The following is a 19,676-nucleotide window of genomic DNA, read 5'->3' on the forward strand; positions in this document are numbered from 1 at the left end:
TCTTTATATCTTTTTCATATGGTTTTACCGCTAAATTGTTGACTCCATTGATCTGTTTTGGGAGCTTTTCAGTGATCACGTTTGGAACTATGTGGCTCAGGGCCCTTGATTTATGGTTGCTAAAATGGTTGATTTCAATGATTTGGGTGTCTCTTACTTTCATCTTTTATCTCCATCCCCATCCATGAATTTTTTTCGTAAGGGAGGTTGAAATTAGGTTTCTTCAATAACCGAATTATGTGGTCTGAGTCTTTTGGTTTTAAGTGAAACAAGATATGAAAATAAAATTATTTTAAAATAATTATAATTATAATCTACGTGGACTATCTAATTTTAACATAAAATTAATTTTAAATATTAAATTATAATTATAAAAATTATAAAAGAATTTATAAAATATATAGAAATATAGAAAAAAATTATAAAATTTTATAAAGTTGTAAGAAAATTATAAAAAATGAAAAAATTATAAAAATTATTATACCAAAATAAGCACTTTATAATTTTTCTATAATTATTTTTTATTTTTATTTTTTATCATTTTATGTAGTCTGTATTGTGACACGTGATAACTTTAACTGAAAAAAGAATTGGAGGTCGTTAACTTTAATGGTTCAACAATTAAACTTAATGATTAAAGGTTCTTTTTTATACATTTTATAATTGTTAATGAGTTTTATAAAATTTTACACTTTTTTATATTTTTTTACAATTATTATTATCTCTAATTTTTATTAAAAAATTAATATTTTTATATTTTTTATTAAAATTTAATAATTTCTTATTTTTTATCTTTATCATTTTTTGTCATATGTCACATCATGGTTGTGGCATGTGGTAGCTTTAACTGAAAAAAATTAAAGATAGTTAGCTTTAACGGTCAACCGTTAATTTAACGGTCAAATGGTCTTTTGATGTATTTTGACAATTGAGTGAAAAAAAAGAGTTTAATTACTTTTTATGAAAAAAATTGAGGGTCATTTTGATGCATTTTGAAAGTTCAAGTACCTAATTGAGCGTAGAAAAAATAAATTTAATTTTTTTTTTAAGTTTAAGGACTTTTTATGCCCTTTAACCCTAATTTAAACAATCCCCTTCTCAATCTTTACAAATCAAAATAGCAGGTATTAAAAAAGAAAAATAACCTAAAATAAAAACTGCTGACTCAGTCTACTCAAGTACATCGTAACTTGCAAGAAGTAAATTGACAAAAACTAGAAGTTACTTTGGGATCCAATTGTCTACAATGATATGCCTTATACTCTTTTTAACTTCATCTAAAAATTAAATATACATGTGATAAATATAACTTTTAAACAATTTTTTAAAAAATATTTAAGTTCTTCGGTAAAATATTTTATAAAACAATTTTTTTAAAAATATATTACGATAATAAATTTGATTTAATATATAAAAAAATCAATTACACATTAAAACCTAATTAAAATTAACAAATTCATTCGCAATCAAATACATTTATTATACACTGAATTTCAAAAATTATAATCTATTATAAATTAACAATTATGATTATTCAAGACTCAATTTTTAAAATAACTTTTTCGTACATTGCACGGATAAAAAATTAATTATAATATATATAAAAGTACATGCTTTAAAAAAATATTTTAGATGAATGAAATTAACATTTACGGTTTATTATATTACTAAATTAACATTAAAAATAATTTTAAATAAAATCATATTAATATATATTATTTTATTATAATATTAAACAAACAATAATTAATAATTAAATAAATCCATACGCCAACTTTTATATAACTTAAAGAACTCCTATAACACTTAATTAGTTTTACTTAATTACTGATTTATCTTTTTACTAGTAATAAATTATACACAATATTTTAGATTGATTATCATTTAATTAGTATTATAGTTATATGCTAATTAAAATTAAAGAGCATTAAAAAATAGATTAATGTGTAAATTTTTCATTATACTTTAGGTAAAAATTGAAATTTGCTACTATATTTTAGTTTGATTGATATTCGTCTTTTTTGTAACAACCCGTTTTTTAGTGGTGTTGGAAATGATGGTTTCAGAATCCCGTTTTCTGATGATCAAGCCAGTAAATGTTACCATTTATATCACACTAATCAAACCCTTTTCACAATCAAATATGACCATTTGAAAGCTTCAACCATTTGTGAACCATAATACCATTTTGTACATTTTGAGCACTTTAATAAGGCATCCTAACAACTAACCACATTCATAATTCAAACACATGAAAACTTCCAGTTACACACATATACACTTCAAGCCTTATATACATATTATACACATATTCAAAACAAGCAGTATATATGAACCATTTCATCAACTTACGAAATCAATACCTAACCATATTAAAACCTATTTAAATGCCACAAAACCATAATTCGCTAGACACGTTTCACAAGTCGAGGATCTATAGAAAAAGGGAAAACAAATGGAGTAAGCATTAAAAATGCTTAGTAAGTTCACAGGTATTAAACCAAGTAACTTACCTTAGGTTATAATTAAGCACTACATGCTACTTAGCTTGATAAAGTTTGCCTACCATGGCAAATCAAATATAAAAAATGTGAGTTAACATTTAACCTCATCATATAACATTTCAATATGAAATAAACCAAATCACCTAGAATCACATTTCAATACCATTCTCAAAATCAATTCAACATTTAACCATATGAACATCATTCTCATTATACCATATCATTTCATCTATTTATCAATTATACATCCAATTTCAATTTAACGTCAATTACGATTTCATTTCCTTATTCAAATTTCGAATCGAATTTATTGATTTATCATATTTCTATATCGACCCTTTGGGCTCGTATAATCGGTTCGTATGATTTTTCACATACCATCTATATCCATAAATCGCAATATGTATAAAAATCATCAAATCATAACATCAACCCAATTCAAATATCATTTATCAAATTTTCATTTTATACCCCTATTAATCTAATTCGGACTTGAATGGATACATGGATCCAACCAATTACATTAGTTTGGTACCCAATGCCTATCAGATTAATCCTAAATAGTAAGTTGCACCCAACACTAGTCAGTATAATCGAAAAATAAGTGTACCCAGCACTCCTCAACACGTAGTCATAATAACCCTGAACTTTTTCTATCCTATGACATTCCAACTATATCCGACTTTGCCCGAACAATTAACAGGGTAATAGTTTCTCAATTTTGTTTATAAGCCAATTCCTCAATTCAATGTTGTCATTTCATCAACCAATTATCAATTTGTATGCATAACATTATAATTCATCTTATTCTAAAGTCAATTTCACAATTAGAACAATAAATAATATTTCCAAATCTTTTCGATTTAGTCCTCTATTTCAAAGATCAAGCATAATCATATCAATTTTATTCAATTCAACTAATCAATCTCATATTGCAATTCACTATATTCAATTTATTAGTCAATTTGTCATTTCTTTATGATTTAATCCATATCTCACCTTTTTATACTAAATCATAAACAATCAAAATTTCAATTAAACATATTTACAATTATAATTTTAAAAACATAAAAATTTAACATAAACATATCATATGAACTTACCTAGTCAAAATAACAAATGATCAATCCTTTAAGGACTAATCAACAATTTTTCCTTTTTCTCGATTAATTCTGATTTGGTCTAGTTCTCGATCTATACAATTATTCAATTCAATTTATCAATATGAACCGTCTTATTTCATCCAATTATAAACATGTATAAGCTCAATTTCATTATTCAGATTCCCCTAGAGTTTCACATTTTATTTAATTTAGTCCCTAAAACTGAAATAATTATAACTTTCAAAATTGAGCCTCGATTTCGAAACTGATATTAATTTCATCCTTCTACAGCCCACTACTACCCATAATTACAGAAATTTCATACCAATTTTGAAATACACTTTAGTCCCTATGTTCAAAACTAACAACTTTCATTTTATAAACTAGTCCTTTTTCATATTTAGGCTTTAAATATAACCATTTAACACCAAAAACTTCAAGATTTAATAGTGGAAATATTTATAAACTTTAGCAGTTTCAAAAATTAACATACAGGTCAGCTAGATTAAGCTTCTAGGACTTCAAAAACATAAAAATTGCAAAAAAAAAGACTAAATTGAACTCACCAATTTAAGCTTTTGTTTTCAAAACCCTTAGGCCAAAATCTTCATTCTTTAATATATGGTGGTTCAGTGCTTAGGAAAGGAGAAGATATAAATATGATATAATTAATTTAAATTAAAATTTTACATCACATTTTGTTTATACACATGCACACACCGTCCACTTTATTTACAAGTGGTATAATTGCCTCTTTAATCCTTATCCCTTGTTTCTAATTAAAAATTATTTAATAATTGAACTTTTATCAGCTTTACAATTTAGTCATTGTACCTTAATAACCACTAATTTGTCCAAATTACCTACCCAAAATTTAATTCACCTATATAATAACTTCGTAAATATGAGATCGGTTTACGAAAATGAGGTCTCGACACTTCATTTTTCAATACCATTGACTTTAAGGTCAATACACTTGCACCTTAACCAACTATCAAATTAACATATTCGTCAGACCAAAGTTCAATATAACATTATAATTGAATTGTAAATATTAATTAATAACATTTACAGACTCGATCATCGGACAACGGGGTTCTGGAACTACAATTTCTAACACCACTATCTTTCGGGTCATTACATAGTGTTTGTTTTCTAATTAATTATATGTTAAATAAAGTTAATAATAAAGTAAAAGATGTTAAAAAAATAAAGAAATATTCTTCCATTTTTTCTTTCCCACCATTTGTTCATAAGAAAAGGCAAGAACAAAGCCATTTTTTGAAGCTTAAGGTTCGGCCCTTGCATGTAAGTGATTTCAAAGCCTGTTTTTCATAAATTTTATGTTTTTAAGATCCCGAGAGCTTGATTTAGCTAGATTAGGTACTATATCGTAAAACTGTTAAAATTTTGAAATGTTACCGTTTATGATTTTTGAAGCTTTTATTGTTAAATGATTTGATTGTAAGTTTAGATACGCTAGAGGACTAAATTGTAAAGTGAAATTTGTTAGTTTCAAGCTTAGGGACTAAAATGAAAATATTTTGAAATTGACATGAAATTTCTATAATTATCGAATTTAGAGAGTTTTAGAAGGATGAAATTGAAATCAAATTATAAAACGAAGCTCAAATGTAAAATTTATATTTGTTTTGGTTTTAGGGACTAAATTGAAAAAATGTGAAAACTCTAGGGAAATTGTGAAAAGTGAAATTTAAATGTCATATGCATGAAATAATATGTTATAAGGTAATTGGAACTTATCATTTGAAATGAATTACTGTATAGATGAAGATTTAAATCAATTGATAGACAATCGAGGAAAAGGAAAAATTGTGGATTAGTCCCTGACATTTCAATTATCATTGATATTACCTGGTAAGTTCATATGGTATCATTACATATGTAACTGTAATGTTTCTGTTTGAATTGTGAAATTGAATTGTATGAGTATAATTTGAATTGTTTACAAGATGGTTTAAAATGAGATAAATGCACTGAATTGTAAAGAATCGATCTAATGTGTTGTATTTGCTCAGATGAACATAAGAAAGGATAGGATACAATTGGCAAGACAATAGGTTTATTTTCGCGTTGTATAGGATATGTGAATGAACTAATACAGAGTATGCTGATGTATAGAGAGTTTACTGATTATACTAGAATCCAGCATTTGTTGCGGATTATCGAGTTATGTCTATACGGAGACCTTGGTATATTTTGGAGGGATGTAATTTCTTATGACAGATGATGCTTATGGGCTTAGTACTTCAGAGCTCAGGTTTGTATTGGAGATATCGCTCAGACGAGCAATCAGATGTATTTCGGCAGTTACCCGCGTATTCGTATCTGTTATTTTTAGTTCATCAGACTTATTGGTATAAAAGAAAGTATAATTGAATGATGGTATGTGTGGTGAATATAAATGGCTATAAATTATTGAATTGATGCAAATGATGTATATGTTTGATAATTCAAATTGAACAAGCTGAATTACATTGTACTATATATATCTAGATATTCTGTGACTTGTGTATAATATACTCACCTTATATCTGTGGTTTATAAAAGCATGAAAGTTACGTAGTTAGCTATTTCATTTTGTTAATTTTGAATTAAGGTGAGTTATTTGTTTTAAAATCTATGAACTTACTAAGCATTCGTAATGCTTGCTCAATTATATTTTCCTGTCTTGTAGTTGTCTTTTATGGAACGCATCGATCGGACCAACTCGAAGTCCACACTATCCAACTTCTGACTTGGTAGATTTTTAATCATTTCAAACTTGGTTATGTGGCATGTATATAGGAGTCGTATTACATATGTTTCGTTTTGATTGCTCATGAACTTGAGCCTATATGATACTTGATTTTGGATGTTTACATGTTATGTATATAATTGTTTATGATGGCCAAATTTTGAATGTGGAATGGTTGAGGTAATGCTATGAGAATGGTGTAATTGTTCAATATGTGATGGTTAGGTGATAGCTTAAATCAATTTCTTAAATAGCATCCAAATGGTATTTCTAGGTATGGTTTGGTATGAAGACATGATGTTATGACATGTTGAATTACGATATTCTGGATCATGAATATGGCTTGGACTTTGAATGGCTATATGTCATATACATATATGTGTTTGTTGGAAATGCCTCAAGTGGTGAAAGAAGCATTTTTTTAACAGGATTGGTATTGTTATGCTTGAATATTATGGTGAACATATTTAGGTCTTCTTTGGTATATGTGATTACTTGAAAATGCAAGCTATGTTTATATGTGAGCTAAAAGTAGTTCTAACCGAGGCCCCAATTCTAGCTCAGTCAGAGTCTGGTGTGGAGTACACTATGTTTACTAACTCATCCAAAAATGTGATAGGATGTGTGCTCATGCACAAAAGGAAAGGTTGCGGCATATGCATCTCGCCAGCTCAAGCCGCATTAGAATAACTATCCAACACATGACTTGGAACTATCAGCTGTGGTGCTAGCACTAAAAATCTAGAGACATTATCTCTATAGGGAGAAGTGTCGCATGTTTTCGGACCATAATAGCTTAAAGCACTTGATGATACTGAAGGATTTAAATCTATCTCAGCGATGTTGGATGGAGCTACTAAAAGACTACGACTTGGAATTCGAGTACCATCCTGGAAAGGCTAACATAGTGGCGGATGCTTTGAGCAGAAAAATTGTGGCAGCTTTTGCATCTCTTCGAGCGAATATTTGTCTGAAAGATGATGGATCGCTTCTTGCACAATTGACTGTTCGACCTATTTTTCTTTCTCAGATTCTAGAAGAACAGTTAAAGGATACGAAGTGTAATGAGTACAAGAGGCGGATGGCATCTAGCGAAGCAACGAACTTTAGTTCGAGAAAAGAAGGCGAACTTTAATTTATGGGAAGAATGTATGTGCCAGCAAGAAACAGATTGATGCAAGAATTGTTAAAGGAGGTTACCAAGGACCCTTTTTGGTTCATCCAGGAAACATTAAGATGTATTATGATTTAAGAATATATCTCGAGTTGTCTAACATGCCAAAAAGTAAAAGCAGAACATCGAGTCCCCTCAAGAAAGCTATATCCTTTAGAAATCCTTGAGTGGAAGTGGGACAAGATCATCATGGATTTCATTTTAGGTTTTCCTTTGAGTCCTACTAAAAAGAACATAATTTGAGGGATTGTAGATCAGCTTACTAAGTCACCCATTTCTTGCCAGTACGCACAAACTATTTGTTTAAAACATTGGCGAAACTCTCATATCTGAAATTGTACGCCTCCACAGCATACCAACATCCATAGTGTCAGATCGAGATCCAAGATTCACGTCGAGGTTTTGAAAATAGCTGCAAGAATCATTAAGAACCAAGTTGTGGTTTAATACTACCTCCCATCTTCAGGCAATGGGTAATCAAAAAGAGTAATTCAAGTTCTTAAAGACTTGCTCAGAAGTTGTGTAATAGATTTTAGATTGATTTGGGAAACGTACCTTCTTTTGGTTGAGTTTGCATACAACAACAGTCATGATGCTAACCTGGGAATGTCACCTTTCAAATCACTATATGCAAGAAGGTGCAAATCACCCACTTGTTTCTTGGAACTCAGTGAGATAAAGATAATTTGTATTGACTTAGTATGGGAAACAAAAGAGAAAGTTTCAATCATTCAAACCCATGTCAAGGCTGCACAAGACTGACAGAAGGTTTACACTGATAAAAAGAGGAAGGATATTTCGTTTGAAGTAGGAGATAGGAATTTTTGAAAGTTTCTCCTTGCAAAAAAGGTTATAAGATTTGGACTAAAAGAGAAGTTGAGCATGCATTTCATAGGACCGTACGAAGTTCTAGAGCGAGTTGGTCCAATAGGGTTTAGATTGGCACTACCTCCAGAACTGTCAAAGATTCATAACATGTTTCATGTATCTATTTTAAGAAGATAACGATCGAATCCAAACCATATGGTGCAAGTAGAAACAATGGAGGTGGATCCCAACTTATCTTATGAAAAAAAGCTTGTTCGTATTCTAGCAAGAGAAGTGAAAGAATTAAGAAATAAAAGAATTTCGCTGGTAAAAGTAATATGGAAGAACCATAATATAGAGGAAGCCACCTAGTAGAGAGATAGTTTGATGAAAGATCAATATCCTCAGCTATTCATAGGTAAGAATTTCGAGGATGAAATTTTCTAAGTGAGGGAGATTTGTAATAGCCCGCTCGGCGTAGACTATATTGATATACTGTTTGTCGTATAGTTGATTAAGCCAAGGGTAGAAAAAAAGATAGATTGATGATTTTTTCGAGTGGCGTATTGCATGGATTTGACAGTACGCCCAAATGAGGAGCACCTCACTAGAATTTTCTATTTGGTGGACTCTAAGGTTCGATGGACTTTTCTGTGAGACAACCTGCCAACCCTAGATACTTTGGGTGAACTTGTTAGTGCGCGGATCGATTGACTTGTTTTCTGTGTTTTCGCATGAAAATGATGGCTCAATGAGTATTATCAGAGTTTAGTTTAGACCTAGTTGGAATTGAACTTGATTATTTTAGATGACAGTTTGATGTGCTTAGGTAGCTGAATAACTTGTTTAATTGGCTTGTTTTAGTGTACAAGCAACGTTTCACAACTTACTAAGTTGATTAGTGGTAGTAGTTGTGGTTGGTAGAAAAGATTGTCTATCCAAGTCATGTACTGCTTTGGTTATGGGAGGAAATTAGTTTTTCTTTCATTCCTTTCTAGCACATTTTTGATTAAGCTCTTAAGTTCTCTATTCTTCGTTAGAGAAGACGAGGAAAGTTTCCAGTAGCTAGTCAAGACTCCATTGTTAAATACCAGCTTACTGCTCAAGAAGCTAGTGAAGGTTTGAACAATCGAGGCAAAGGACTAGTAGAGTAGATTTTATTTTGGAGTTTGATGGTGAGTTATGAAATTTTCGTGATACATGGGCTATGTACGATAAGTTTTCTCTACTATAAATGGGTTGATGTGTTTTGTCTAGACGTGTGTGTAATAAACCAATGTTTTCTAAGTGAGTATGGCCATTGTCAATGTAAAAACACCCTCCTTATTACATAAGCCCAATGCAAGATAATCTATGATATGTGAGCATGTGGAAAGGAGATCTATTTTTTATGCCTCTGGTAAGGTAATTATATTGCAAATCAAAGAGGCAGATCACGAGAACAAATGTTTAACTTAGCAACAGTGATGTGAGGAGTTATGGATGGAATATGAATATGACTGATATGTGATTCTGATTTTTGAAATATAGGTCCGATGCTGGCACAAGGATGGTTTATTTGTAATCATACGTGATTATTGAAGGTATGTTTAAGTTGGCGGATAGTGACCACCAATGTACTATATGGGTTATGTTTAAGTTGGCGAAGTGTTGCCGCTAGAGAACTGTGGATGAAAATTTGGCGTATTGTGTCTGTGTGACAGAGTCCCACGAAAAATCTATTTTTCTTTTCATACGGGTATTGGTGCTTGTTGATTATCAGTATTCTTGTAATTTATTTGTGTCTATTTTTGGAACTCACTAAGTTCAATTAAACTTACTCTGTTACTTTTCCATCACAGACATTTTGGATAGTAGAAGAAGAATTAGTTGAAGGGGACTACGCCAGAGCTTCGGTTGCGAGTGAGCCACTTGTTTATTTGTATCATGCATGACTATTTTGATGGGTGGTGTATAGATTTTTTTTATATTCAAATTATGTAACTATCTTTATCGTTGGCACTATTTCTAATTTAAAAGAGAATTGCCCCTTTTCCCTGAATGTTTACACCTAACTTCTTTGATTTGTTGTTATGAACTTTATCATTTATATATGATACCCCATAGATGGGCAGTGGATGGATAATAGATTTTTATTTTATAATACCTAAAAATAATTTTTTTTAAAATGTGTTACAAAATGAAAGAAAAATAGTAGTTTTTAACAAAAAAGAGACATCTGTAAAACTGTCTTTCCAAAATTTAAGTTAAGTCGAAAGGTTCGAATCTGCCGGTAAAGCCCCAGTCTGTTTGGCGAACTGCCTGGCCGAATGTAATAGGGCATGTTTTCTTGACAGGCTAAAGGGTATTACAGTATCAAAGCTGCGATTTAGTCGATTCTAGGATTGAACGTAGCATTTATCGAGTTTAGAAAATACATGCCACGATTACCTTTGATAGTGTGATGTTTTCTGATCTGATCTCTGTTTTCTTATAGATATAAAAATGTCGGTCGAATCAAACCGTGTCATCACTGATGAAGCAGATAGTAATGGTCTGGCTTCCGATGAGGGAGCGAGTCATAGTATACAAAATTCACAAATATCTGTGAATGAGGCAAAAAATGCCTTATTTGGTATGATGAATTAGTGGTTCTCTGAGTTTATACGAGCCAACCTTGCGGCTTTGCAACCTTCGCCCCTATTGCGCCTCCTATGGCACCCATTGGACCTCAAAGTTTAAATCCATAAAAAGTTCACAGGCAATCGATAGATAAAATTAAAAAATATGGAGGTGAAGAGTTCTAAGGCAAGATAGAAGATGATCCAACTAGGGTTGAGTACTGATTGGAAAATACACTAAGAGTCTTTGATGAAATGACATGTACACCTGATGGCTATTTGAGATGTGTTGTGTCCTTGTTAAAAGACAAGGCTTATAAGTGGTGGTCCACGTTAATAGTGATCGTACCAAAAGATAGAGTGAACTGGAACTTCGTTCAATCTGAATTATGGAAGAAATACATCAGGAAATTTTATTTAGAAAAGAAAAAGAGGGAATTTCTTGAGCTGAAACAAGGGGAGCGATTGGCGGTTGAGTATGAAAGGAAGTTTGTTCAACTTAGCAAATATACCCAAAAGGTAGTATCGACTGAAATTAAGATATGTAGCCGCTTTGAATATGGACTGAATGATGAGATTCAAATGCTAGTTGGAGCTTTAGATTTGAAAGAATTCGTGGTATTATTTGAAAGAGCTCAGAAGATAGAAGATATTTATAACAAAAACAAATAGGCTAAAATGAAATTTTGGGACTCCGATAAACGGAGCATGTTTGGACCATTTTCAGTTCCTCCATCAAAGAAGTCAAGGGAAGTTTTTAGCCGTTTAACTACTTCATCAGGGTTTTTAGGTAGAAATAAACCGAGGTCAAGTAACTCAAAATTTCAGACCACGTCAGTAAATAGTATTGGTAGTGTTCGTAATATTGATAGACTATTTCCATTGAACACTTCTTAAGAAATTACTGAAGAAAGTCGAGTGTTGTGGATAATTCGACTGTTAGACTGATGTCTGCTCTACAGAAAGGTAGCCGGGACAGAAAAGTAATACTAGAGAAAATTGTAGTAAGACCAAAGATTCGACAATAAGATCTAAAGCTAGAGTGCCTACCAAAGCCTATGATATCGAAGCCCAAGAGGAAGCTTTTGCCCCTGATGTCATTGCTGGTACTTTTTCTCTTTTTGATGCTATTATCTATGCATTGATTAACCCTGAGTCAACCTATTCTTACATTTGCACTAATTTAGTAAATGAAAAGAACATATCAGTAAAACTGACTGAATTTGATGTTCGGGTAACTAATCCTTTTGGTTAGAGTGTCATAGTTAATATGATTTGTAAAAAGTGTCCACTTAGAATACGGGGTTGTGAATTTCTGGTCGATTTGATGTTGTTACCTTTTGATGATTTTGATGTGATACTAGGTTTGGATTGGTTGATTTTGCAAGACATGGTGGTCAATTGTAGATAGAAATGAATTATTTTGAGATATTAAAATGGTGAGTTGATTACTATTTGGTTTGATAGAACCGATCGTGCTACCCATGTTATATCGACGATCTCTACTCAGAAATTGGTCAGAAAGGGTTGTGAAGCATTTTTAGCTTATATTTTTTTATACTCAAGTGTTAGAGTCGAAGTTTGATCAGGTATCAACTGTTAATAAGTTTACCAAGTATTTTTATAAGAGTTACCTAAGTTATCACTGAGATGGGAAGTTGAGTTTGTTATTGAATTAACACTAGGAACTTCTTCGATCTTAATCGCTTCGTACAAAATGGCTCCGATTGAACTAAAAGAGCTGAAAGCAGAATTATGAGAGTTAATTGATAGAGGTTTCATTCGACCAAGCATGTCTCCATGGGGTGCGCCAGTTCTATTCGTGAAAAGAAAGACGAGACCCTGAGGCTATGAATTGATTATAGACAATTGAATAAGGTAATTATAAAGAATAAGTACCCGTTACCTCCTATTGGTGATCTATTTGATTTGTTGAAATAAGCCACTATGCTTTCAAAGATTGATCTTCGATCAGGTTACTATTAGCTACAAGTCAAATAAATTAATGTACTAAAAATGCTTTTCAAGACTTTTTACGGGCACTATGAGTTTCTTATGATGCTATTTGGTTTGAACAACGCCTCTACTGCGTTTATGGATCTAATGAATTGGATATTTCAATTGTATCTAGATAGATTTGTTATTGTATTCATTGCTGACATTCTAATATACACCAAGAATGAGCTGGAACAAGCTCAACATCTGCGGACAGTGTTACAAATATTAAGAGAAAAATAGTTATACGCGAAGTTCAGTAGTATGAGTTCTAGCTCCGGGAGGTTGGATTTCTAGGACATATGATTTATGCGGATGGAATTCGAGTAGAAATGTAATACGTGGAATTAATACATACTTGGAAATGCTATGGGAAAACGAGAGTAGAAATGTATTGACAATGATGAGAATTACTACGGGAATATCATGTAAATGAACAAGTAAATAACTAAGAATGACATGGTAAAGATATGACAACAAAGAATAAAGGATATTTGATGTTGATTTGAAAGGTTAGGATTATTAAGAATCTATCTTTACTGTTAATAATGCCTTAGCAAAATCATACTCAATTTACTGCTCAGAATAGTTCTAAAATAGTCTGCTTCTTTTGAAAGCAAAAACCTCAAGTTACATTGCCCATGTCTATAATCATTAATGTGGTACCCTGCATTATTTTCCTTCTGTATGAACGCTGCTCTATGTCTAGAGTCTACTGCAAGTATCGTTCGAGTACTTGCTCGTGCCATTTAATTTCGGTCCAACTAATCCAACCTTTTCATAATTAAATTAGTTTATGGACATGTTGCACAGTCGTCTATGTCTAAGGATTGCACGCATACAATTTAGAAATAAAAATAATTAAATGAAACAGTAAATTGAATCAGATATATGCTTCAACCATTAAAGAAAATAAAAGTGTCATCATGTAATCCCAACCTGATGAGATTTAGCTCATGGGTTGGCACATACAGTTTAAAACCAAAATAAAATCCAACACCATTTTCATCATTCAATTCACGGGAGAACAAAGTAAGAAATACAGAAGACTTCTGGAAAATAGCTTTCGTGTGTCTAGTTCACACTCTAGTAGCATAGTGTCCTGCGATAGTTGAGAGGAACTACTTTCGTCTTCCTCTTCCCATAACTTCTCAGCCGCTATCCTTTATTCTTGCCTAAGGATCTCTCCTTCTTGTTCGGCCCTTTTTGGGTTTCCTCCTTTGGCTTTTTATAGGCTTTTCCCTAAGGTAAATCCAACAGCCCATATTAATCTTCTCCTCTTTTTAAATTCTTTTTTCAACAACTCAAGATTATCTTCTCCTCTTTTTTAGGCAAATTTTTTCGCTATAAGTACAGTTAGGCTGAAACTGGTATGCATTAAGTGTTGACTCGGTCTTCTTGGAATTGTCACATTATTTGTGCTGACAAATTGTCCAACCTTTTTCCCCAGAAAACCTTCACTTATTTATTTCTCGTTCCTCAACCTACACCTGCCAAACCAAAACACAAAAAACTCCACCGCAAGCAATTAAAAGCACCTAATTCCAACACAGTCCAAGTCTCAATGCAATATTAAAAATGCTAACTAAAATGTCCCAAAATGAAACAAAATATACTTAAGTACAAGCAATTAGCTAGGTCTAAAGGCATGAATTATAACTCTTTTCAAGAGTTATCACAACCCCAAACCTGAACTATTGCTTGTCCTCAAGCAAGATATGCATGAATGCATGAACGTAAGAATTTCCATAGCAACATAATCACCTTTGCATTGTGTGACCCTTAAGAAAGCATTTTGTACTTTAGTTCTCAACAATCTTCTATGTCTAAAAATTTGATCAAGTTTCATAAGCTTATTTAGCAAAGGCAGTGCAGAAAATATTACCCTAAAAGAAAGAAAAATCTCAAGTATTTATGCAATTTTCACTATAGAAATTACCTCCTAATTTACTTAGTTCATCTTTTAACTAACTCATTTTTCCTTCTTTCTTTTTGTTCTAGCCTTATACATACTCAAATACATACATATCCATTTATTATGCCCTTTTTTTTACTAGGGGATCTAGCTCGTCACATGATTCTTTGACTTGACAATTACAATGGAGCATACACTAAACTGTCGAATACTCAATCATGTCACGGTTTGAATACTCACTCATAAAGCTAAGGCTTCTGACTAAAAAGATGGATGGAGCAAACCAGTACCTCCTTAGCTACTCAGCCCATTACTACAGTGGAGTGCCCTTAATTTTCTTTATTACACACTCTTACTCAAACTCACCTTTCTGGTCAACAGCACGATGGATCAAACAAAGTGGTGCTGATTTACTCGGGAATTCTACACGATGGACCAAACAAAGTGGTGCTGACTTACTCGGCAATTCTAAGTATTGGAGTATTTGATGGCATTTTTTATTTTTTTTAAAGAATTTACTTAGACATTTCCAGTTTATTGATTATTGAGTATTGATTTTGTACTAAATTTAGCTTCAAGAATCTCTAAGTTTATTAAAAGAAACTTACTATAGATCAATTGTAATCAGAATTAGGACATCTTAATTTTAGGGAACAATTTACAAGCAAACTATCCTAAGCTACAATCACCTAATCCACTGTCACAACTTTTTAAGTTTATAGAAGAATTAAGTTCTTCATTGAACATCACAGAGAAAAATACACTCATCACAGTCTAAACAATACTAGGCAGTCATGCATGCCATGGAAAAATGAATGAAAAATGGAATAAATATTAAAACATGCTGAACTAAATATCTAATACAGCCTAGACGCACAATACACCCCCAAATCTAAGGGATGCATTGTCCTCAATGCATGTACATATATGTAATAGGAAACAAAAAGATAGATATGCATAGAAAATATCATGGCAAATGAAATAAAATGCATGGGATAGGGAAAGAAAACTTCCATAGCTTGGACTAGAATGTAGGTACTTTAATTGCGGCGAGTGTTCCATCGTGCACTCATCTTATAACGCATTAGCCTTTTAAGTAAATTGAGTGGTACATCCTCCTCTTCATTATCCAATCTAGTGAGTTCATCAATAATACGATTGATCTCACGATCCTATTCAATCATCGATTCAGTAGAATGAGGTGGAACAGCTATAGTGTTGTACATTGGTGGTGCAACTGAGGGATTTGTTTCCTCTTCATCCTCACAGTCAGTCTCAATCCTGACAGGCTCTATTTTCTCTAGTTCTTTCTCCGATGCTTTGGGTGCATTCTCTTTATTTGCAGGATTTGTCTCAACGGGCTCTACATCACCAACTTCATCCTCACATGCAGTTTATTAAACAAAGGAAATGAAATAACTAAAAGAAATTTAAATTAAAAAATGAAATAAAAATAAAAAGAATTTTCAAGATGTTGAAGTTAAACATCTCGAAGATTAATGGACTATTTGTCTCGCTCTACATGAGCACCCCAGTAGTGCTTCATACATTGTCCATTAACTTTAAATGTGTCCCCTGTTTTCATTTCCTTGACACCAATAGCTCCATGCAGATATGCATGAGCTACCAAGCATTGTTCATCAAAATTGAAAGGTCTATTTTGCTCTAGCAAAGTGCATTAGGGTCTCCGCTCAAATGAATCATCATCACTATCAGAATTGTTGTGGCAGATTCTTGTGAATTCTTCCTCCACTGTTGTTTCTATCAAGTCAATGGCTCGACATTCTTCATTCTCATTAGCACATTTTAGCGTATTAAATACATTCAACATGACCAGCTGATCATTCATCCTCATGGTCAGTTGACCTTTCCGTACATCGATTAAAGCTCTACCTGTGGCAAGAAAAGGTCTTTCAAGAAAAATTGGCACATTTTGGTCAACTTCAAATTCTAAAATAAGGAAATTCGCAGGAAAAATAAATTTATCTACTCTTACCAACACGTCCTCCATTTTACCTTCTAGATGGGCATAGGATCGATCAACTAATTGCAAAGTCATCGTAGTAGGTTTTACTTTTCCAATTCCCAGCTTTCTAAAAATAGACATAGGCATTAGATTTATACTCACTTCTAAATCACATAACGCCTTACCAACATAATGATTTCCAATTGAACATTAGATAGTGAAACTCCCTAGGTACTTCAACTTTGGAAGTAGTTTATTTATCAACATTGTTGTACACCCTTCAGTGAGAACAACAGTCTCAAATTCTCCCAATCTGCACTTCTTCGACAATATATCTTTCATGAATTTCATATAATTAGACATTTGCTCCAAATCTTCTACTAGTGGTATGTTGATATGGAGTTGCTTCAATACATCCAAAAATATTTTAAACTAAGCATCTTGTTTAGAATTATGGAATCACTGAGGGAAAGGTAAATGTGGTCGTCCTTTAGGTTGCTGATATTATTTTGTTGTGGCATTTTTGTTGGCAATATGATCTGATTCTGCATAACATATCTCTATGTACCCTTTTTAGGTGTTGTCTGTCACTTAATAGGTTCTGAAATCTTTTTCAGATTACAGCTAGATTTGTCTTCCTCTACTGTGGCATCTTGAACAACTTTATCCAACTAACTCCCACTTCTAAGAGCGATGGCCTTGCACTGCTCCTTCCCTTGGGTTATAAAATTTTTAGTACCACTTGGCAATGCTCCTTGTGGCCTTAAACTTAGAGCGTTCGCTATTTTCCCCACTTGATTTTCAAGAGCTCAGAGAGACGCAGTCTAACTCTAAATCGTGGCATCATTTTTGGCCATATACTCATTCAACAAAGATTCAATAGAATTAGAGGATAATACCTGACCTTGTTGAGAATTTTGCCTCGACACATGATGATTATAATCAAATGGTGCATTGTGGATATCTTATCTTGCAACATTGTGTGAACTCCCCACACCTTGATTACCTCAACTGAAATTTAGGTGTTGCTTCCGTCCTGAATTGTAGGTGTTGGAATATGGATTGCTATTTTGATTGGAATTACCCATGTAGTATACTGACGCTAGGCTTGATGGGCATTCGTCAAACACATTATTTTTCCCTGCAATAAACACATGACAACTCTGTTGATTTTATCTCATGGACTACAGTTGGATTTTTCATGGTTTTAATCATATTAGCTAGAGAAGATACCTGGGCCTTTAACAAAGTTATTGTATCAAGCTCGATGGTACCGACAGCTCTCTTACCCATCCCAATTCTCGTAGTCAAATATTTTCCAAGATCTCGTATGCTTCATTATAAGCTTTCCCCAACAATGTACAATTGGCAGACGCATCAACTACCATCCTTGTGTGCGCATTCAACCTGTTGTAAAACATCTCCATTTGAGTCCAATTTTAGATTCCATGTATCAGACATTTTCAAATTAATTCAGTAAATCGTTCCCAAGCTTCATATAGCATTTCGTCCTCCATCTGCCAAAAAGATGTGATGTGATTTCTAAGTTTGGTATTCATGTTTGGGGGACTATACCGTAGCAAAAATCTCTAGCAAAGATCATTCCATGATGCTATTGTTCCTGACGGCAAAGTATTGAGCCATACTCTGGCACGATCTCTTAAAGAATATGGAAACAGTTTAAGTTGGAAAGCATCTTCAGGAACACCCTGTTGTCTAAATGAGTCAGAGACTTCTAGAAAAAGTCTTAAATGTAGTCTTGGATCATCAGTGCGTAGTCCACAGAACTGTCTTACTATTTACAACATCTGAAACATTACCGGTTTCAGTTTAAACAACTGAGCCTGTATGGATGGTTGGACTATCCCTGGATTCAAACCATCCAATATTAGACCAATATACTATCGAATTGTTCTATCTCGATCATCTGTCACACATCCAATGAGAGGATTTTCATTGCGATCATTTAGATTACCATTAAAATCATTCTTGTTTCCAACCATTTTTTTCAATTCTTTTCTCTTTCTCAATAAGGTTCTGTCAATCTCCGGATCAAAAAGGTATTATGTGTTAGCAAGAATGCCTCTTCTCATGCATTGATGGCAAACCTATAAAAATTTAATACACTAAGTTAAATAAAACTACTAAGTAAAATAACCAAACCAAATTTCACCAACTTTTCGATCCCTGAAAATAGTACCAAAAATTTTTCGTGTGTGAAATGATATGTGAATTCTGCAAGTATACACGTCGGTTCAAGAAATAAAGTGATGAATGAGTATCATTCCCACGAGGATCAGATTGAAGCACCAAAATTGGTCAAGTTATTATAATAGAAAGTGCAATTAATGTTATGGTAAAGTTATGGTAAGTATGCAGTGGAAATTAAAGGAAAAGTGATGTATGCAATATGTGGAATTAATAAATACTTGGAAATGCCATGGGAAAACGATAGTAGAAATGTAATGGAAATTATGAGAATTACTACGGGAATATTATATAAATGAACAAGTAAATAACTAAGAATGATATGGTAAAGATATGACGGCAAAGAATAAAGGATATATGATGTTGATATGGAGGGTCGGGATTACTAAGAATCTACCGTTACAATCAATAATGCCTCGGCAAAATCATACTCAGTTTACTGCTCAAAAGAGTTCTAAAATGGTCTGCTTCTTTCGAGAGCAAAAACCTCAAGTTACCTTGCCTATGTCTATAGGCATTAATGTGGTACCCTGCATTGTTTTCCTTCTATATGAACGCTGCTCTATGTCTAAAGTCTACTACAAGTATCAGTCGAGTACTTACTCGTATCATTTAATTCGGTCCAACTAATCCAACCTTTTTCAGA

At 32.6% G+C, this 19,676-nt stretch overlaps 1 non-coding gene across 1 annotated transcript; it reads left to right on the forward strand.

The window, feature by feature from the left end:
* Nucleotides 1-18,265: 18,265 nt before the first annotated feature.
* On the forward strand, nt 18,266-18,372 carry LOC121216593 (small nucleolar RNA R71). Its single transcript, XR_005912774.1, has one exon. It is a non-coding gene; the product is annotated as a small nucleolar RNA R71 (small nucleolar RNA).
* Nucleotides 18,373-19,676: the final 1,304 nt, after the last annotated feature.

This window comes from Gossypium hirsutum, chromosome D04 (assembly GCF_007990345.1).
Source record: "Gossypium hirsutum isolate 1008001.06 chromosome D04, Gossypium_hirsutum_v2.1, whole genome shotgun sequence".
Lineage (NCBI taxonomy): Eukaryota > Viridiplantae > Streptophyta > Magnoliopsida > Malvales > Malvaceae > Gossypium > Gossypium hirsutum.